At 36.5% G+C, this 22694-nt stretch overlaps 1 long non-coding RNA gene across 1 annotated transcript in view; it reads right to left on the reverse strand.

Moving 5' to 3' along the window:
- The window catches only part of LOC129034657 (uncharacterized), a 100542-nt gene extending 80087 nt beyond the window's left edge, over positions 1 to 20455 (reverse strand). Inside the window, exon 1 of the long non-coding RNA XR_008501964.1 lies at positions 20401 to 20455. This is a non-coding gene — a long non-coding RNA (uncharacterized LOC129034657). The remainder of the gene's footprint in view (positions 1 to 20400) is intronic.
- Between the last annotated feature and the right edge of the window lie 2239 nt (positions 20456 to 22694).

Consider the following 22694-nt stretch of genomic DNA (forward strand, 5'->3'; position numbering starts at 1 on the left):
AGGATCTTGCCTTCTACCCTAAGTGGGATTTGAAGGCATTTTATCTTTTTCTGGAGAAAAAAAATTGCTGAGTTCTTCTGAAAGGCATTCTTTTGAAAACAATTTTTTCTATATTGTTCTATTGGCTTCTATTATTTATGTCCCTACTCCTTCCTTTCATGTTTTACCCTGGGTGATTTCATGCCCACATGCATGCTTGTTCATCCTACTCAAAAGAGTTAATGATCACTTGCAAGTTTTCTCTCCTTCTGGCCTTCTTGGTCTCTCCTCTCCCCTCACATTCAGAGTCCCAGGCCTGCCAGAGCCCAGCAATTCCCTTCTCCCTCTCCCCTCCATGCACCCCATCAAGCAAGACTGGAGGCAGTGTTCACAGACACAATCAGTGCTGAAGAGAGAAAGTTGACAAAGAATAATGGAAGCAGGTAAAAAGAAGTCATGCCACATAATGCATTTTAGCCAGCTGAAAAAGTTTATGGTGCATCCTCTAGTTCAGAAAAGTGCTTTCAAAGAAAGATTTTCATTCTTGCCAGCCCGACGTACCATGATCTTCCTTTAATAAACACACAACAAAGGGTCCTGTAGGAGAAACAGCTGAGGCTGAGCTCAGTCTGTGGATAAAACAAACAGTTCAGAGACTGTCAGCAGGTGAGCTTTGTTTTTGATGTGTTTATTCTCTGAAGTGCCTGAGCTGTCAGCAACCAGGGCCCTTAACCCAGACAGATCCCCTGCCTACCTTCCCCCAGTGTGGGGAAAGGCTATCCATAAAGCAGGGCCCTAAATGATCTTTAAGATAACTTAAAGACATACTGATGATTTTGTACAATGGCAAAATAAAATCAGGATGAATTATGAAGTTAAATGTTAAAAAATTGAGACAATAGGGTATGTTTAAAACTGAGAAGTCAACCAAGAAATCATAAAGGTGTAGATCGATAGATTTGATATATACAATTTAAGGGAAAAAATGTAGATGAAATTGACTAGAAAAACAAATGATTGTACCACATTGACAAGCAAAGCACTAACATATTTATTATTAAAGGAGTTTTCACATTTGAGCAAAAAATAATGAACACTAAAAGGTTAAAAAAAGCTGGCAATTCACAAAAAAAATTTAATGACAAGTAAACATATGAAAAGCATTAAACTTCACTAAAAATTAAAGAGTATAAATTACTATAATAGATACATTAAAACTCATAAATTTGGTGATAATTACTTTTCTAAGACAATTTATATTGTTGGCAGGGTGTGAGAGAAAAGGAGCATTCTAATCCTTGCTGGAGAGTGAAAATTAGAGGAACATCTTGAGAAAGCAATTCGGCAAACTGGAACAACATTCTAAAAAATGTTCTTATATTTTGATTCACATCTATTTATTTATCATGAAGAAAGCAAAGATGTGTTAAAACACACACACACAAGCATAAGGATTTTCATTTGAATTCTATTTGTAATAATAAAAAGTTGCAATCATGAATGTACAAGAAAAGAGGAAGTTAAAATAGCTATGTCTTAAATACGATGAGATACCATGGAAATATTATAAATCAAGTTTTCCCACCCAGTGTCAACAGCAAAATGATATCTTAACACTCAAGGAAAAATAAAATGCCTCTCAAGTAGATATGGAAACCTCAAGCTATTTTAACTTGATCAGTTAAAATTATCCAACTATGTCTTGCTGTTTTGATTCCAAACTTATAAAAACTGATTCAAACCTGTATTGGGTAGTTTTGTGTTGTTTTGCTGTTATAATTTGCTTCTAGGAAAATAATGTCTTCAATTTGGAACATGGAATAAGTTGCACCCACTTGATATGTAATTTTTAATAAAATTATTAAATTGATAATTTTTAAAGTAAACTTATATTTTATGAAAATTTATTCAAAATATCTAATTTCCCCAAATGAGTGCTAGAAGAAGAAACAAGGTAAAAGCCCATATTTAGCAGTACAACCTCCGTTATGTTAAATATTTATTCAACAATTATTGAACATTCAACAAGTAGTTATTGAGCTCCCATAGGTACTGGGGATACAACAAACAAGGCCAGCACCAACTGAAATATCTGCCTTCATTGAGCCTGCAACCTAGAGAGAGAGCAGGACCCTTCTTAATAAACAAATGTGTAATATAAAAGAATTTTGGGAAGTGTTCTAGGGCAAAATCAGTCAGGGAAGGGAAATGGGGTGTATGCGGTAGGAGGAATGTGACTGAATTTTAAAACAAGTAAACAAAAATCACTTACATGACACTTGGTCAAAGACCTAATTGTTGTATGGTTGTGAGAAAGTCAGCCTGCGGTCTGGGAAAAGCATTCTAGGCAGATGGAACGCCGCGTACACGTGCCTTAGGTGAGAGTTTTCTGATGGGTTCTGTAAACAGTATAGAGATTACCGTGGCTGAAGCTGAGTCAATGAAGGAAGAGGAATGGGCTCAGGTCCTTTGGAGTCCTGCAGCCCTTTGAAAGGAATTGTCCTTTTATTCTGAGTGAAATGGGAAAAGAAGATTCTGAGCTCAGTTGTGGCACAAACTCAGTGGCTTGCATTTCAAAGGAATCCCTCTGGCTTTTGGGTGAATATAAAATAAAGGGAGTCAAAATTGAATGTGTGCTGGGTGAACAAGATAGGGTTCCAGGATGATTCCAAGAGTTTTGACCCGAACAACAAAATGATAGAGTTCTCCATTCCTGAGGAGGAGCAGGTTCGGAAGGGACTTTTTTGTGAACATATTAATGTCCAAATTTTGGCACAAGAGCACATTAGATTTCCAAGTAGATGTGCTGAGTGGGTAGTTACAAGTACGCAGATGGACTTCAAGGAGGCGCAGTCTGAGCTAGAGATAGACACAAAGTCAACATACATATGGTCTTAAAGTCCATTAACCTAGATGAATTCACCAAAGGATGAGTGGAGAAGACAGGACGTCCACAACTAGGCCCTTGGCCAATCTAACCCAGTGGTCAGGAAGGCGAGGAGGAAGCAAAGGAGTGGGAGCAAGGGCAGCAAGGGAAACAGAAGGAAAACCAGAGCTATCCCGGAAGGCAGGAGAAGAGCACTTCAAGAGGATAGAGTGATCAACTCTGCCAGGTAACATGACAGCTAAGAGTGAATTAGGTAGGTTTAACAATCAATATTTTTCCATGTAGATATCTGTGTAGGCATGTAGGGTTCGGTGTGTTTGTGTTTGGGTGGATGTGTAAATAGAAAGCCTTAAAGCAAAACATTAATAGTGGTTGAACATGTATTACTTGTACTCTAAGAAAAAAACTTGTTATAAGTAAAATATAAGGAAATCATTAGAAAATTTATGTAAAAATGTATTTTAAGTTATTTTCAGGAGCTTAGTAGATTTGATCATTGATGCCACATTTTTTTTTTTTAGTATACTTTAAGCTTTAGGGTACATGTGCACAATGTGCAAGTTAGTTACATATGTATACATGTGCCATGTTGGTGTGCTGCACCCAGTAACTCGTCATTTAACATTAGGTATATCTCCTAATGCTATCCCTACCCCCCACCCCACAACAGGCCCTGGTGGGTGATGTTCCCCTTTGATTTACCATTCTTTTTACATTAAGGATGCTACTTTTTTATGAAGAAAAAATAATGGAAACAATAAAAGTTCTGGTGGTCCTTGAGGTAATATGAGTTCCTTTCACCATTCTTCCTTCATTAGATCACCTCATTTTGATTTAAATGATAAAACAAGTTACCATGTGAGATTTATCTCACAGAACCTCTGTGTCTGTGCCATTTGTGAAACAAGATTGTTAAGGGGATTGAATGAGTTACATTATGTATGCTTGTACAACAAGGCCTGGAACACTGTATGCCTTGCATAACTATCACCTATCATAATTATTTGTTAAAAAGTTCTAAATAGCAAAACACTGAAAGAGAAGCCACTGACATATAAAGTTGAGAACATAGATTTTGAAGCTGAACACAACCTGAGTGTAAATCTCAGTTTTGCCACTTGCTCTCACCAAGACCTTGAGCAGATTATATAACCTCTGGCTTAATTTCCTTATGTACAAAATGACCATAAAATGTCTATTAGACTGGGAAGTTGGAATCTTTACAGTAGGAAGTACAGTAGAAGTAGTAGTACTTCTACTACTTAGAAGGTACACAATGCTCCCTATCTTTAGAATTTATATTTGAAAACTTGTTGTTATGACATAAATGCATTTCAGTTAGTTTTTTTCCCCTAGGTAACTATACAAGAAATTTAATACTGTTACCTACTGTATCGGTCACTCTTCTCCAGAAAAACAAAAAGAATAAGAGAAAAACAAAAGAATAAGATGTGTGTGTGTGTGTGTGTGTTTAGAGAGAGAGAGAAAGATTTACTTTAAGGAATTGGCTCACATGAACATGGAGGCTGGCAGGTCCAAAGTCTGCAGAGTGGGCATCTAGTGTGGAGACCTATGAAAGAGCCGATGTTGCGGTTCAAGTCCAAAGGCTGTCAGCTGGCAGCATTCCCTCTTGCTGGAGGAGATCAGTCTTTTATTCAACTTAGGCCTTCAGCTGTTGGATGAGGCCCACCCACATATAAAGGGAAATCCGCTTTACTCAAAGGCCACTGATTTCAATATTCTTCTCACCCAAAAGCACCATCACAGGGTACTGTGGTCACTGTGGCCCAAACTTGTTGATTCATAAAATTAACTGTCACATCTTCTTTTTATCAGAAAGTAATATGAAAATAAAATATGGTCACTGAATCATAAATTTGCCTCAAGTCAGAAACCAGGGAGTCTGCCTATGCCCATTCTTCTCTCTAATTAGTCAACAAAGTCTGAACGTGGTGCTCCTCAATGGATCTCAAATCCATCCCTAATCTCCAACCCCATTGTCATTGTCTTAGTTAAGCCTGCCCTTCTTTCTCATCTTTACTAATGCAATAGTGTCAGCTTATCAAACTGTAGGTTTCTTTCCTGTTAGACTCAAGCTTGAGTGTAGACAGCTGTTCCACAAGGAAAACCGAGGGACTTGCTGGGTGCAGTGGCTCACGCCTGTAATCCCAGCACTTTAGGAGGCTGAGACAGACGAATCACTTGAGGTCAGGAGTTCAAGACCAGCCTGGCCAACATGGTGAAACCCTGTCTCTACTAAAAAATACAAAAAGTAGCTGGGTGTGGTTGTGGTGTGTGCCTGTAATCCCAGTTACTCAGGAGGCTGAGGCAGGAGAATCACTTGAACCCAGGAGGTGGAGGTTGCAGTGAGCTGAGATTGTGCCATTGCACTCCAGCCTGGGCGACAGAGCAAGACTCCGTCTCAACAACAACAACAACAACAACAACAAAAAAAAAAAAAAAAAAAAAAGAAAGAAAGAAAAAAAAGAAAAGAAAAACTGAGGGACAATTAAAAATCACCCTTACCCTCTTCCCATCTCTTTTCATTTTCCTCAGTCCATCTTCCCTTTTTATCTCAGCAATTTTATTTAGATCAAGCTTTCATGCTTCAACTACCTTTTCACTTAGACTCAAAGAGAAGAAAACATGGCTTGGCTTTTTCTTCCAGCTCAGCATGCATGATATTTCTAAATGTTCCATAATTTTATCTTTTAGGGGCACATCTGAGACCAATTGATTAATAATAAAAGCTGTCTTTTTTCACACACTACCCTGTGCATAAATTTGATCTTTTTACCAAGACTCCAAGTCCCTGAAGTTAAAGCCTACCACATATTTATCTAAGTGCTTAGCTCAGGGTCAGACATTTAAAAGATGCAGGTAACATTTTATCTAATTGAAGGAATAAATGGAGACATAATGGTGGGGGTAGACCAGAGCTTCGATGCCAGATACACACACATACTCACACACAAACATAACCATCCAACAAGTTCACCTTGTCTGCTGCCTAGACAGAGCCAATTTATCAAGACAGGGAAACAGCAATGGAGAAAGAGTAATTCACGCAGAGCCAGCTGTTCAGGAGACTGGAGTTTTATTATTACTCAAATCAGTCTTCCTGAGCATTCCAGGAAGTAGAGAGTGCTGATTGGTCAGGTTGGATATTGAATCACTGGGGGTCAAAGTGAGGTTTTCTTGCTGTCTTCTGTTCCTGGGTGGGATTGCAGAACTGGTTGAGTCTGATATTTTGCAGACCCTGCACATCCCTCAAGTGCAAGGTCTGCAAAATATCTCAAACACTGGTCTTAGGTTTTACAATACTGATGTTATCCCCAGGAGCAATTTAGGGAACTTCAAACTCTTGCAGCCAGCGGCTTCATGGCCCTTAAACCATAATTTCTAATCTTGTAGCTAATTTGTTAGTCTTACGATGACAGACTGGTCACCAGGAAATAAGAGGGTTTGTTTTGGGAAAGGGATATTATTGTCTTTGTTCTAAACTATAAGTTCCTCACAAAGTTAGTTCAGCCTACATCCAGAAATGAACAAGGACAGCTTGGAGGTTAGAAGCAAGATAGAGTTGGTTAGGTCAAATGTCTTTCACTGTCTCAGTTATAATTTTACAGTGGTGATTTCACACCAAACACATACACACACACACACACACACATACACACACACTCATTTGCTAATTTAGGTTCTGGTTCTGTTACTTAACTATTGGCTCTTGAGCAAGTAACATCACTATCCTGCCTCATTTACACAATAAGAATCATAATGATCATAACACCTACCTGACAGAGTAAGAAAGGCTTCAATACAGGCAGCCACATTTAGCCTTGCAGGCCAAGTACCACATAACTTCAGAGAGAGCCACTGGCATGGACAGATGACAATGAGAATTATGCCAAGCCACTGCAATCTGCTGGCCCTATTGGAACTAAAGGATAAATGTAAAGCATTTGGGTCATGACTTATTCAGAACAGTCTCTGAAAAAAAAATATATATATATATTTAAATGTATATTTACTTATATATTTACCATATGTAAATATGGTAAATATTTATATGGTATATATGGTAAATATATATTGTAAATACCATATATATGGTAAATACCATATATATGGTAAATATATATATGGTATGTACCATATATATGGTAAATATATATATGGTAAATACCACATATATGGTACATACCATATATATGGTAAATATATATATGGTACATACCATATATATGGTAAATATATATATGGTACATACCATATATATGGTAAATATATATATGGTACATACCACATGTATGGTAAATACCACATGTATGGTAAATACCACATATATGGTAAATATATATAGCACCTTTCCTTCCTACTTCCTTCAACTAATAATGTCACTTGGGTAATATGGATTATGTATAAATACAGGTTAGATGATAATACAGCTTAATATGTAGGGTTTTAATCAGCATACTAAAGATGTGAGCCTAGACATCTAAGATTTCATATCAAAAACAGATAAAATACATAGTGTATTAATCTTTCCAAAAAAAAAGCTTGGAATTTTTCACATTCACTGTTAAATTACACTGATTAAAAAAAAACAGAGAGTTAATTACACAAGCAGCTAAGCACCAGCCCTTTGAACACCAGTGCTGTTTTGTGTCATGTTTTACTACTATATTTGTTTTAAAATAGATAAAAATGGAGGAAGGCTGCAACTGAGGAGTATGTTTTCAATTATTCATGGGTCCATGTTGCACTGGTTATTCATCTTTTCTGAATCTGCAGCCCCTGCAGATCTTATTTGAGGTGCTGCCTCTTTCTGCTTTTCAAGGGAGTAGCATGGCCAGCCATGCAGAATCTCCAGGAAGTCAAGAAATATCATCATCAGGGTGCCTGACACACCTTACAACAAGCAGTCTGCTCCCTGCCTAGTGGCTACGTGAAGACCCTTGAACAAAGTTAGACTTTACCATATTAAAGAAGATGACCCCAACACATGTCAAGCAGTATGCAGCTCCATAATGTATAAAAGTATAGGAAGGTATTAATCACTATTTTCTGCTGGTCTTTTGAACTGCTGTATTCTGAAGTTCTTTTCAATTATTGTTTCTAATCTAATAGGTATTTTAATTTACAAAAGAAGCAATAAAAGAAAAGGTATTCAAATAGAAAATAGGATGAGCACAGTGGATAAAGAATTGGGAAACTCAGTTCAGGACAGAATCAACTTTTTCTGAAAACTGCCCAGCCAAAGGAACAATTCAGATGAAATTAGTTTGGTCACAGTTCAGTAGACTACAGACAGAACCTTTCAATCAATACATAGGCCATTTAAAATTATTTGTTTGAAACTCAGTTTTCAGGAAAGCAGCAGGATAAATGGAGGGGAGTGTGGGGAAGGCCTGCTGGTGGCAATGGGTAAGCATAATGGCTATGGCATCTTAGAAGACTTTATGATAAACACTTGCCACTCATGCATTTTAACATGATAAAATTGTGATTCAAATATAAAATTTTGTGCATTTAAAGGACTTGAACATTTAGGTGGACTATTGAGATTTCTGATTCTCCATAATATTTCTTTTCCCACCACTGCTAAACCTGACATTTACTCCAAAAAAAAGGAGGAAAACTAATCAAATTCTGTATAAAAGGTCAACAAAACTCATTAAGATCTTCTGGTTTCAGATTTATACAGAATATCTAATGATTTCAACAAAAAAAAATGGTGTATCTACTACTTGAGGCCCGGAATTTTCCTTTTTGGGTCTCTACTATGATTTAGACTGCCTCTTTTATTAGGCAGAATTCGGAAAAACTCTTACTACCTTCATAAAGGACATTGTCCCTTATGAAGGTAGTAAGAAAAGCAACACTGGTGTGTGTGGCGGGGGGGTGTGTGTGGGGATGTGCGTGGGTGTATGCACGCACACAAGTATGTGTGGACATACCTGCATGCATGTTTAGAAGAACCAATGTTGTTATGGTTCTGTGATCTATGTCTCTAGGTTTCTATTAAGATGAGAAAGGCCAGCATAAAATAGTGCAGGTTCTGCAAACAGCCGCCAGAGATACTAAACTAAGGGTGAAAGGAAATAAGATTTGTGACAGCATTTTGAGAAGCACAGGGTACTCTCCAAATGTAAGGAGGTGGTAGTATTGTGGTATTCTTATCACTGCTAGTATTTATAAATAACCAGAAGAAAGCAAACATATGTCTCTTATATTCAGAGACCAGTTGGTCAGGCACATATTTTTCTTACATTTCAGTGCATAATTAATGACATTATAAAAAGTCATTCTTAGTTAACAATTCTATTTAAATCCTGGGGATTGATTTATTTGCTACTTTTTACAATGAAAAGGATAACCAAATGGTCCTGTTTGTAGTTGTTAGATCCATTTTCAGTGACATTTTTGGATCTGCTGTTGGTGTTAAAAGGTCTTGCATACATTTGTGGACTAAATGCAAAGAACTACATATGACTTTGTGAGTTAATCCAAACAAACTAAGTACACTATGTTACTTCATGAAGTAATTGTTTAATGACAGACTGAAGTTATCATTCTCAAATAATCATGGTATTTAGTAATTGATCTATAGATTGGCATTCAGATGCTGTGAATGGTAATGAGAGAAATCACATGGGAATTAAGAAATGGTCTAGACCAGCTTTCCACAACTGTAGCAACTTGGCAATTTTGCTCCCCCACCCCACCCCAACAACCCCAGGGTGGGACATTTGGCAAACTCTAGAGATTTTTTTTTTTTATTGTCATAACTAATTGGGAGAGGTGCTGGTGGTGTCTAGTCTGTAGCAGCTAGAGAATGCTAGTGACCATCCTATGCACATCCTAGACAGGAAAACCCACACAACAATAGCTAGCTAGTCAGATATCCATAGTGCCTGGGCTAAGAAGCCCTGCTGTAAGCCAATGCTTCTCAAACTGTAGCTCATAGAGCAGCAGCCAGATCCCCAAAACCCAGTCCATGATATGATGAGCTTACCGAAATGTAAATCAACTAGGTCACAGAGTAGTTCAGCTGATAGGTTTTATAATAAGGCTCTCAATGAAGGAAACAGTGTCTTGAATTACATCTTGATGAAAGCTCATTATCTCCTGGATGACTGAGGCCCAGAGTACAACTCTTTTAAGCCAAACATTCCCAGTCACTCCCTTGGGTGGTCTCTGCTCACTCCCATAACCCAGCCCATGATTTTTCAGAGGATAAATATATCCCTAGACCCACAGCAGACCACTTTACATTGTCACAGATTATTTTCCAAACCCTTAACCTTCTGTTCTGTACAGCATTAAGGAAAACAAAGATTTTAAGTGGGTTTTGACTAAAGTGTATGCACTTGTAAAATGCAAAAATCACAGCAGAATTTAAAAATTGTACAAGTCAAAAATTATTTGAAAAAGAAGTAGCCATCGCTACTGGTTTAGTAAGTCTAAGTCCGTCTAAGTCTCACTATGGAAAAGACAATTTAGTTATTTTCTCTTTAGTCACCCGTAATCGTTCTACAAATTCCTTGCATAGTTGGAATTTATGTCATTTTTCATATGCCATGTATTTTCATATATTAAAATGTGGCTGATAAATATCTGTTGATATAATTGATTACAGAATCATAGTTTTAAGTCAGCACCAAATACAAAATTTTGTGGATGCCCCCATATGTTAACCAAGAATTAAATTCCTGGGCCTCACACCTACCAGTTTTAAATATCAATAACCCATTATGTGAATATATCTCTAAGTTACAAAAAATTCGATGTCATTTAATTTTCAGTAGCCAAAATAAAGCCTTAGCCAAATTAAGCCTTAGCCAATATACTTTATACTTTTAAACACAACTTCTGAAATACTCCAGTAAGTTTAACATTGGCTTTATACCAACAAAAGGGCATCATGCTAGAAAGAGTTTGCCCCTTACATATTCTATGTAATCACTGCACCATGAGGAAAGCTATATTTGCTACACTTAACTCAAATTTGATCCTTATGAAACGGGACCAAAAGCCATTTCCCAGACAATGGGCATCAAGTGGTCAATGTGCTAAAGCAGTCCACATGAACTATAGCATCTATTGGTGAAAATGAACGATGAAAAGTTGTTAAGAATCAATAAAGATGGCAGATGAGCACCAATTGGTAGGCTGAAAAGAAAGCGGGGAAAAGGAATGCCTATTTTAGGGTTGATATACATTGGAAAATCCAGAATGAATGAAATACAATATACCAACTTACTACTCCAATTGCCAGCACTACTGTATATATATAGGATACATCAACACACAGATATTGGAAGAGAATATAAAAAGCCTTGGGAAGCAAAGGGTTTCTAAGCCATGAATAGAACTAATGCCATAAAGTGACTTACTAAATGGTATCCTGGTGACTTAAAAAATTAATACATTTTCCAAAAAGTCTGAATGGACTCCCCAAAATATACTGAAAAACAGAAAAACCCTACGAGACTTTGAAGGATAAAGAAATCACAGCAAAGTCTCCTTTCAGAGATTAAGGGTGTGTGTTTATGTGTGTGTCTATGTGTGTGTATAAATGTTCTACATTTTTTGTTCCAATGATTGATTTACCAGTTCAGTCACTCAGTTGTAAAGGCTTTTAAATTTATACAACTATAGTTTCAAAATTATAAATGTCAGCAACATAACTACCGTATAATATTAAGAATGTTTATATACACTGGAAACTAAGTGGTAGAATGATTTGTTTTATATACATCTATTAAAGTTTGGTTGGAAAAAATATATAATCTTTAGCAACTGAATAACTGCATTTCTATTGTGCAGATAATTCAGAAGAATCTACTTCATCATTATGATGATTTATGACTTTAAAAGAGTGAAGTTAAGATGTTAATATTTTGTGCTAAATATACATTTCCTGATTTATATACTGTCATATCATAATTTCAAAATGAAACAAATATACACAGGAATAAATAATACTTAACCTTTAAAACAGTCATCTGGGCCTGGTGCAGTGGCTCATACCTGTAATCCCAGCACACTGGGAGGCCGAGGTGGGCAGATCACTGGAGACCAGGAGTTCAAGACCAGCCTGGGTAACACAGGGAGACCCTGTCTCTACAAAAAAATTAAAAAACATATGAGCCAGGTATGGTGGCATGTGCCTGTGGTCCCAGCTACTCAGGAGGCTGAGGTGGGAGGATCACTTGAGCCTGGGAGGTTGAGGCTACAATAAGCCATGATCATGCTGCTGCACTCTAGCCTGGGTGACAGGGCAAGACCCCATCTCAAAAAAACAAAAAACAATCATCTGTAAATACGGAAAAACTGTCACATGTCAAAAGAATCCCATATTTGGTTTTGAAGTCAATATGTTAGGCATACCCTAAGTATTCAAAATGGTGCATCAGAATCAGAATCTCAGGATTTAGGAGTCAGTTTATTATTTTTTAAAATCAACTTTTAAAAAATAACAGCAATAGACCATCATCTTCCTATTGCTGCTGCAGATTCAAAGTTTTAGGAATAAGAGAATCTTCTTTAAAAGATAAATTTCTACACAATTAAGGCAATCACATATGCAAAGTGTTTGTAAAAACAACTCATTGAGTTGTTCATTTAGCAACTCAGTGAAGCACTCTCCAATTTGTATTATGTTTAAATTACAACATCACAATGGGCAAATGGCCAGAAATCTTTCTTTTGAAAGACATCAAAACGAGTTACCCTTGTAGGTTAGTTTTTGTGTAATTGCTTAATAATGCATACATTTAAGTTATAGTTGAGCACAGCTTAGAAAAGAAACTAGCACCCAAATTAGCCCTTTCTACTTTCATAAAAACCAGACATACTCAAAATGAATTGGGCCTGTCTGCACACCCAAATCTCAGAAACAAGCATAAATTTTCAAAATGCACACATAGTAAAAAACATTTTAATTAAGGACAGAAAAACCCGAGTTTTAATCCTTACCCTACCATTTATTTAGTTGGCAACCAAGAACCAATTATAATACTCCTTTAAGCCTCTGTGCTGTCATTTGTAAAATGGAGAATAAAACACTTTTATAACTTTTTGATGGAGATAATTGAAGCAACGTATATAATGCATATATCCCTATAGACAAACATTAAAAAAAACACTGCTTTCTCCTCTACTTTCCTTATTGCTACTAGAACACATTCTTATAAAGATTTCACAACTTCTAAATGCAGGTAGAAAATTAGGATAGCATACTTGACTCAGGACAGGTGGTGTGGCTTAGTGAGAGCGTTTGCCAGATCCTTAGATATAAGATATATTTTATGTAATCTATGATTACTACAGCTGTTACCAGAAAGAGGACTGGATCCAGACCCCAAGAGAGGGTTCTTGGGTCACGTGCAAGAAAGAATTAAGGGTGAGTCTATAAAGTGAAAGCAAGTTTATTAGGAAAGTAAAGGAATAAAAGAATGGCTACTCCACAGACAGAGCAGCCCCGAGGGCTGCTGGCTGCCCATTTTTATGGTTATTTCTGATGATATGCTAAACAAGGGGTGGATTATTCACGCCTCGCCTCCCCTTTTTAGACAATATTGGGTAACTTCCTGATGTTGTCATGGCATTTGGAAACTGTCATGGCGCTGATGGGAGTGCAGTAGTGAGGACGACCAGAGGTCACTCTCCTGTCCATCTTGATTTTGCTGAGTTTTGGCTGGCTTCTTTACTGCAACCTAAATATAGGTCTTTATGACCTATATTTTGTGCTGACCTCGTATCTCATCTTGTGACTTACAATGCCTTAACCATCTGGAAATGCAGCTCAGTAGGTTTCAGCCTCATTTGTTACAGGGCTTTTCCTTAGTTCAGCTAATGACGGGGTCTTTGTCCGTCCAATGGCCATGAAAATTTAGGCTCACAGACAGTTTAAAGGGTGAGTAAAGCAGGGTTTTATGGAGTGAAAAGAGAATAAAAAGGGGAAACAGGGATCCTCCGCAAGGCCAGAGTCCCCTGCTAGAGTGCTTCCTGCCCGCCATTCAAATCCCACGTTCCACACAGGAAGAGGAGGGGCCAGGCTCCTCACTGCTGCAAACATCCTGAACTTCATGAGGCTCCACCTCAGTGGGCAAGCTAGTCAGTTTCTCCAGGTTCCCCCCTCCCACCTGGTTGTCTCAATTTTACCCAGCTCCTATTCAAGATGGAGTTGCTCTGGTTCACACATCTCTGACACAAATATGCAGAATTTGTCCACAAGGATTTTTCCCCTGGAACACCAGAATAACATTGCAAATGAAAAACTTCTTCTAAATCAATATAAACAAAAATTTAAAAGGCTGACTGTATTAATTTTTTAATCAAACTAATTAGGGATGTAGACAGCCCTGTAGGATCTGAGTGGCCTTATTCAATGCATTACTCTTTAGTAGTAAAGAATCAGAAAATTATTTTACCTCTCACTGTTAGCCAATCTCAATTAAAATATTACCTCCACTTATTCTGCCTTTCTTATCTAAAGAAGTTATTTGTGTGTTTGTCTTTTTGTTTTATCCTTTGGGAGAACCAAGAGTCAGCCTTTTAAGAAATCAGCTTGGTGCTATACTTTTCATGGTTGATTCCTCCTAATAGAATTAGAATTATCAGGTATTTTATGCTTTAAATGTAGCATGTCACCATAGAAATGGCGGAAGAAAATATTAAGTATTTCTCCTTCTTTCTGTCTCTATGTTCAGGAACTATAAAAATGTATTCAGTAATAGAAGTGCATAAAAAGGATGATAAGATGGTTTGAAAAACGGAAGGATGCTTCTAAATTGCTTTGTGAATCTAAAATGTTATGGCATAAATGTCACTTATTAGTCAATAATAACATTTGAAGAGAGTAACCCAAGATAGTCATGGATTTTATTTTCAGCACATCTTTCTTTAACATTTGTTCCACAATGATAACCCTTGGAAACCAAATACTTGGAAGAAAAGGCAAGGGTAAAGAGAAGGGGGCAGAAAATAAAAGAGGAAGAGAATATCTACAAAGGTATTTAATCCTTTGAAACAACTTCTTCTTAGCATGAATACCAAGAAAGAATAAACAAACTTTCTTATGTATTAAAATTAGAGTTTCTTTAAAATTGCAGAAATATTAATATAGAAAGGAAGTGTTTCAAGTTTTAAAAAACATAGGGAAACTATCAGATGATTTCAATCTTCAGCTTTCTTAAAGTCTTTCTTAGGGAAAGTCCATACCAGGTATCAATAGAGTTTGTTACAGCTATGTCATAATTTGTGTGTATGTGACTGGGCATGACAGAATCATTAAGGCCTTACAATTCTAGGGCACATTTAACAGTGGGTTGTCCTGTATTCTTTGTCAGCTCAAATGAATGCTGTGAGTAGATAAACACATTGAATGACTGTCATTAGATTCATCTAAATCAATACTTTATGTGGTCTTTTAGATGCAGGTGCACCAAACAGCACTCTCTCTCTACTTCTCGTTATGTCTAATCAAGCACTGCATATGCAGTGCAGCTAGAGTGGTAGGGATAATGAACTTGTGTTAAGCATTTTTCCAAGACTCCACTGCCAGCATCATTAGGGCTTTGCTAAATAGAAGAATTTTGTTGCTTAGTAACACAAATATTGCAATGGAGGTGGCAGAAGGCTATTTTTTTTTTTTTTCAAAATCGTGACTCCCAAATTTGCTTTCAGTCCTGCACAAACAGAGTTCTGATTAATGATGTGGCTCTTTCTGACAATGTGATCAGTCTATCTTTTGTATACCCAGCAATGTACAAACCAAACCCCAGTTGTGTTAGAAATCTTTGTCTTTAGTAGATTCAACTCTCTTATGTTTTTATCAACCTCACCACTAAAATTAAAAAGCAGTATCCTCACAATACTCTAGCCCAGGTTTAATTGTATAGAAACATACTCTAAATGGGGGTTCCATTTCTTAAGTGAAACTTGTATGCAATCTGAAATAAATATAACATGTACATATGACAAATAAATGGTGATAACAAAGTAACACGCCTTCTAAGAATAAGCTTTATAAAGCATTGATAAAGTTGGACAAATCTTTAGAATATTTTTTACATTTTAAAAATAATCACTCTAATGTGTTCTTTGACTCCACTGAGACACAAATCCACTTTCATAAAATAGCTTGAGTGAGTCTCCCTCTCTCTTTCTCTACCTCCCTCTCTCTTTTTCTCTCAGGAATATTTCAATTTTTTAAAATGCATGTGAATATACACAGTAAAATGCAAATGAAAATATAAGAAAAGATCAGAAAACATATTGAAAAATGGAAAAAATAATTTTACCTACATGTACCATACCATAAGTGAACTCTAAAATTGGCTCTAGCCTTCTGGTCAACCAAGGCAAAAAGGAAACAGTATGCCTTGAACAAATCTTTTGAATAAATATATTCTTTTGAATTTGTGAATGAATACAAACTTTTCCCAGAGCTAACATTAAGGAGAAATTTAGCAACATGTTGGAGAGTCGGTTTCTGCATAAGTTTTCTATTGCTGCCATAACAAATTATCATATGCTTTGTGGCTTAAAACAGTACAATTTTATTATCTTCCAGTTCTGTAGGTTAGAAATCCAACATGGGTCTCACTGGGCTAAAATGAGGGTGTTGGCAGGGCTATGTCACTTATGGATGCCCAGGAGGAGAATCCGTTTTCCCGACTTTTCTAACATCAAGAGGGTGCCCACATTCTTTGACTCATGTATATCAGCCTCCATTTCAAACTCAACTAAGTTGAATTTCTCCAACCACTCTTCCGTAGTCACAGTTCTCTCTCTAAAGGATCTGTGTGGTTAGGTTGGGACTACCCAGATAATCCAGGATTATGTCTCCATCTCAATGTCCTTAATTTTAATACTATAAAGTAACATATTCACTGGTGCTAGAGATGAGAATGTGGACATCTTTTGGGGGGCCAATATTCTACTAACCACAGTATGATATAATGAAAGAGAGGACCTCTATTGTCAGAACTGAATTTGAATACTGCCTCTCACAATTACTAGCCTTGTGGCCTTCCCATACTTATTCAACCTCATGGGCTTCCATTTCCTCATCTAATCATAGGAAATTATAATATGGGATCTAAGATCTTGTTGTAGAAAGGGATATGTCAAGTACTTAGCACAGAGCTCAATACACCATAGTTACTATTGTTTTAGTTGATCTTTATCTTTTTTTTGTAAAAGCCAACATGATAAAATTGAATTTCCTTCTAAGACCTAAGCTTATACTGTCCTAGCACACTTTTTTTTCTGATTACTTAATTTGACAGCAAGGTAAAACTTTTATAGTGCCTTGAAGAATGAATGGCTAATGTGTTGCATCAACTCTTTCTCTTAAATCCCCATTTCTTCAACCATATTTTTTGGCAGATGCCAAGTAACAATCAATTAAGTTTCAGCTCCCTGGTACAAATCCAATGTGTAGGTGTTATGTATTATTGATAGTAGAAAAATCCATTCACTGTAGTTATCAAAGAGTGAAGTGGTGGTTTAATATTCTTTTTGTGAAAAATAAGTGGCCTAACAAATTTTCTTCCAGAAAAAGAAATATATTTTTAAGCCACAAAAGTACCTTTGTACAGGTTCACTGATATGATATATCAGTGAAAAAGAGAGATTTATAGGGATAATAATGGTACTTACTTCATAAGGTTGTTGTGAGGCTTTCTCAGCAAAGCTCTGGGTCTGGCAAAATGTCAGGAAACCATGTGAAACACTGGAAAGATAGGTTGGCCTTGGTAAAGATCATAAGTCACCACGTGGGAGCAATGTGATATCTTTCCAAAAGAGTGAACAGAACCCTTACTAATTCCCCAGTCCTGTATATTATTGCTCAAACCTACATCACCCTATTAAATCAATCACTTTTGATGCTATTTAGAAATGATTCTAGATTTCAATCCTTCTTCTCAACTTCTCCCACCCACATCATCACTCCTTTATTTCAAGCCCTTAGTCTATTATACAAGATATCATTTGGAATTTATTCAAACCTAAGCAACACAAAATCCATCCTATAGTAGCTTAAACAAGATACGCTTTTTCTCACGTAACATAAAATCTGGAAGTAAGAAAACTCAGAACTAGTGAGAAGTCAATGATTATCAAAGACCCAGAGTCACCTATCATCAATGACAACACCTTTGTGAAGCATCTCTGAATCAGTTAGTTGGGCTCTCTCCCTGTGTTCAACTTTCTATATTAGCCTTTGCACAACTGTCTTGTGCTTTTTCTGTTTCCAAGTGTCTCCCACCTCCGCAGTCTGAGATTGCTTAAATTAAGCCTTCCTATGCTCTTCCTGACACACAGCAAGACCTCAATACATTTGTATAAAAATTAATTAAAATGATTGAATTAAGAAAGGAAGTTATTGAAGTGGTTAGCCAAGTACTAAAGAATCAGTTTTTATGTCAAAATATGGCAATAGATCCAAAGTTTGGGGAAAAGATAGAAATGATTCAGAAATCTGAGAAAGAGAAAAAGAAGTAAAAGGTGAAAATCTCAAGGAATCTGGGATTCAAGAATCAAAATGTGAAATCCAGGAATCTGGGCATCAAGAACAAGAGCAAGAAAGGAGCTTGAACATCATCAGGGTGCTAACAAGATATCACCTGGGCTCTCCTTCTTCCAGGACACCTAGACATGATTTCACACAACTTTTCACACGCTATGGAAGTCTTCATCTCCCCCAACAGCCAAAATTTTCTGGGTTTTCTTCAAGTATTTTTCCCTGTCTCTGTGCTTCTGTTAGTACTGAATTAGTTTGGGTCACAAATTATTTCTCTATTCCATATAGCAATTTAGGGGTAATTCTCATCTCCTACCTTAATTCTTTGGAAAAATCCATTTAACACAACATTTGCATGTATAGGAGACACTACAGAATATCTATGAGGATTAATGAGGATTTTAATTACAAACATTAATAAAAGCAACTTCCAACTGAATATTGCATAGTCCTAGTACTAAGTATTTTGGCTCTCCGTGCCACCCCCAAATTTTTCACCTTCTACTGTACCTCAGGCTCCACACATTCTTCTAGTTTTAGAAATGCAGAATTTCTCGGAGCATATCAGGAAAAACAACATTACTCCTAAACTTAGCTTTGAGTCCATTTTGCTTATCTAGATCAAATAAGGATCTTCTTCTCAACAGACACAAGGGGTTATAATATAACTGGAGACACTCTTTATCAAAGATAATCAAAATTATAAACAGTATAAATGTTCCTAATTAGGCCAAAACCTTGAGAGACTGTATTCCTAACTTAAAATAAAAATTGGGTTGAAAATATTATCAAAAGTGAGAATTAGGTGTAGAAAGGTTAGAGATAGGCTTAGAGTTTCTTGACAAATGTTTAACAATCTTGTGTTCTGCTTTAAAGAGGTCTGGATTTGGTTAATGAACGATAAACAGCCATTTCCTCATCTGTGAAAAAAATTATTCATTCTGCTAATATTTGTCATGCTTCTATGATGTGCCATATAATGTTCTAAGCTTGTAGATATGTCAGTGAACAAGAGAGATAAAATACGTACTCTGATAGAAGTTAGAGGTTTATAGGGATAATAATGGTACTTATTTCATAAGGTTGTTGTGAGGATTAAATTACAAAATGTATGAAGCCCCCTTAGAACACTGCCTGGAATGTTGTAGAAGTTTCAATGATTATAATTGAGGCAGCGTTCCTTTCGCGGGGCCACTAGCTGAGGGGAGTCTGTTCCTTCAGAGCCCTGATTCAGCGATGGTTGAACAAACGTACACTGACACACAGATATTCTGCTCTGCCAGTCCCGCTGAGGGTCCCAGCCGCTTACAGGCTTCCTGCTGAGCCCTATAAACAGTTGCGACTGGGCCCTGATCAGCTAGTGAGGCTCGCATTTATTCAGTGACTAATTAACGAAAGTTGTGAGTAAACATCACTAGAAGGTAAGGATTAAAGGCCAGGTTCCGAGGCCTAAAGCAAACACCATTTGCAGGTAATAAACTTCTGCCGACCCCCGAGTAGGAGGCAGTAAAGTACCCACGGTAGGACAAAGGTCAGTCTTAAGCCAATATAAGTAAGCAGGTTAGTAAGAGCAACTTCCCACATTCCGTTACTTGCACCCTAATCTTTCTGGCTCCTGCGAAGAGAGCTTGGCTGCCTTCAGCCAAGCAATCTGAAGCTATGCAAACTCTCAGGCCTTCCAATAGAGTTTTTGGCTATTACTATAACTATCTTAATATTTTTCCCACCAGCCTGATTGAACCTCAACATATAATCATAATTATTATAAGATGATTATACTCTGATGAGAACACTTGGTCAAAGTACAGTGATGAAGTATAGGAAAGTTCTTGACACATAGGGATGAAAATAGTGGAAGCTTATCATGATCCATCCAATTCAACACGTATTGATTGAGAGCCTATCATATATCAGATAGTGTTCTAGGAGCTTGAAATACAGAAATGATCAAAAAGAAAGAACTCAGAAGTTGTCAGAACATGTTTCTTACCTGGTGTATGAGGTCCCTATTCTCTCTCTAATAGTCCCTGCTTCTGTGAGCTTAACCACCATTTCAAGTGATCAAATGTCAGGTCGTCTTCATTAATGATTATTGTTAAGGATCTCTGTTCGTGAAAATAGATTAACTTTCAGGAATCAAATATAAGTGACTCTCAAAGGCAAAAGAAATTCCACTGGCATTCAGATTAAAAACTTAATAAACTGGAAAACTATAAAATGTGTATATGAGGTTAAAAGTATTTAAATAACAATGAATATTTTTCTACCTTAATATTAAAGTTAATAAAATTAATAGTAAAATTCTTTTCTCTCAGTTGTCACTCTGTGTCAACACAATTTATGACTTGACCCAAGCTCCTTGTGTGCCCATAGAAAAACCTGGCCACTCCACTGTTTTAAGAAACAACCCTGTAGTCATCCAAAAGTCTTACCTCTCTAAATTCATCTGCAGAAAGTCAGATACTTGACACCATACAACTTTCTCCCATTCTAGTCTCATTTTTTCAAGAGCTGCCAAATCTAAAGGAAGGATAATTATTCAGAAACTATAAATGAATTCAGTAAATAATCATAGAAAAATGCTCAGATTCACTAATGAGCAAATAAATTCAAATTAAAACAATGAGGCATGAGATATGTATTTTATCTAATAAATTAGCCAAACAAATCCTGTTTTTATAAAGATAATTCCCAATACTATCAAGAAAGCAGGAAAATTGGTAATCCCATATTGCTGATGTCAGTGTTAATTGGCCTTTGAGGAATAAATCCAACAAAGTGTATCACATGCTATTAATTTTTTCATATGTTTTGAACAAGTAACTCAATTTGTTGTATTATATCCTAATTTTGAACAGAAGCATATGCATGAAGATGTTATTAACACCATTATGTGTATTAATAAGAACAGAAATAATTTAAATGTCAAACAATAAGAAAACTCTTAATTCTAGCACATTATTTAAGCGTTAAAAATGTTTTTAAATATTTTTCTTTTTAATATTTAGAATATTTTAATACTAAAATATTTTTCTTCTTTTTATTGATTTTTTTTATTGAGGTAAAAAATACCATCTTTGCTATTGTTTTCCTTTTTCTTTTTGAGACAGAGTCTCACTCTGTCGCCCAGGCTGGAGTGCAGTGGCTCTATCTCTGCTCACTGCAAGCTCCGCCTCCCAGGTTCACACCATCCTCCTGCCTCAGCCTCCCGACTAGCTGGGACTACAGGCACCTGCCACCACGCCTGGCTAATTTTTTGTATCTTTAGTAGAGATGGGGTTTCACTGTGTTGGCCAGGATGGTCTTGATTTCCCGACCTTGGCCTCCCAAAGTGCTGGGATTACAGGCGTCAGCCACCAATCCCAGCCCAATCTTTACTATTTTTATGTGTTCAATTCAGTGGTAATAAATACATTTATATTCTTCTTCCTTTTCTCTTATATTACTCCATCTTACCTTCCTGGCCTCCGATAACCACCAATCTACTGTCAATCTTCATGAGATCCACTTTTTTTAGTTCTCACATAGGAGTGAGAACATGCAATATTTGCCTTTTTGTGTTTGGCTTATTTCATTTACCGTAATAGGCTCCAGTTCCATCCACATTGCTGAAAAAGACAGGATTTCATTCTTTGTTATGGCTGAATTATATTTCATTGTATATGTACATATACAATGAAATATATATGTGCATATACAATGAAATATATATGTGTGTGTATATATATATATTACATTTTCTTTATCCATTTATCTACTGATGGGCACTTAGGTTGATTCCATATTTTGGCTATTGTGAATAGTGATTTGGGTATTGTGAATATCATAATATTTGGGTTTTGTGAATAGTGCTGCAATAAACATGGAAGTGCAAATATCTCTTTGATATACTGATTACCTTTCTCTCAGATATATACACCGTAGTAGAATTGCTAGACAATATGGAAGTTCTACTTGTAGGTTTTTGATGAGCTTCCATAATGTCCTCCAAGTGGCTATACTGATTTACATTCCCACTCAGTGTATGAAGGTTGCCTTTTCTCCACATCCTTGCCAACATCTGTTGTTGCCTGTCTTTTTGATACAAGCCATTTTAACTGGGGTGAGATATCTCATTGTGGTTTTGATTTGCATATCTCTGATGATTGAAGATGATGAGCATTTTTTCATACACCTGTTGGCCATTTGTATGTCTTCTTTTGAGAAATATCTATTCAGATCCTTTGCCTATTTTTAATTTGATTATTTGAGTTTTTAAATTATTGAGTTGTTTGAGCTCCTCAT

The sequence above is a fragment of the Pongo pygmaeus genome, chromosome 3 (genome assembly GCF_028885625.2).
Source record: "Pongo pygmaeus isolate AG05252 chromosome 3, NHGRI_mPonPyg2-v2.0_pri, whole genome shotgun sequence".
Lineage (NCBI taxonomy): Eukaryota > Metazoa > Chordata > Mammalia > Primates > Hominidae > Pongo > Pongo pygmaeus.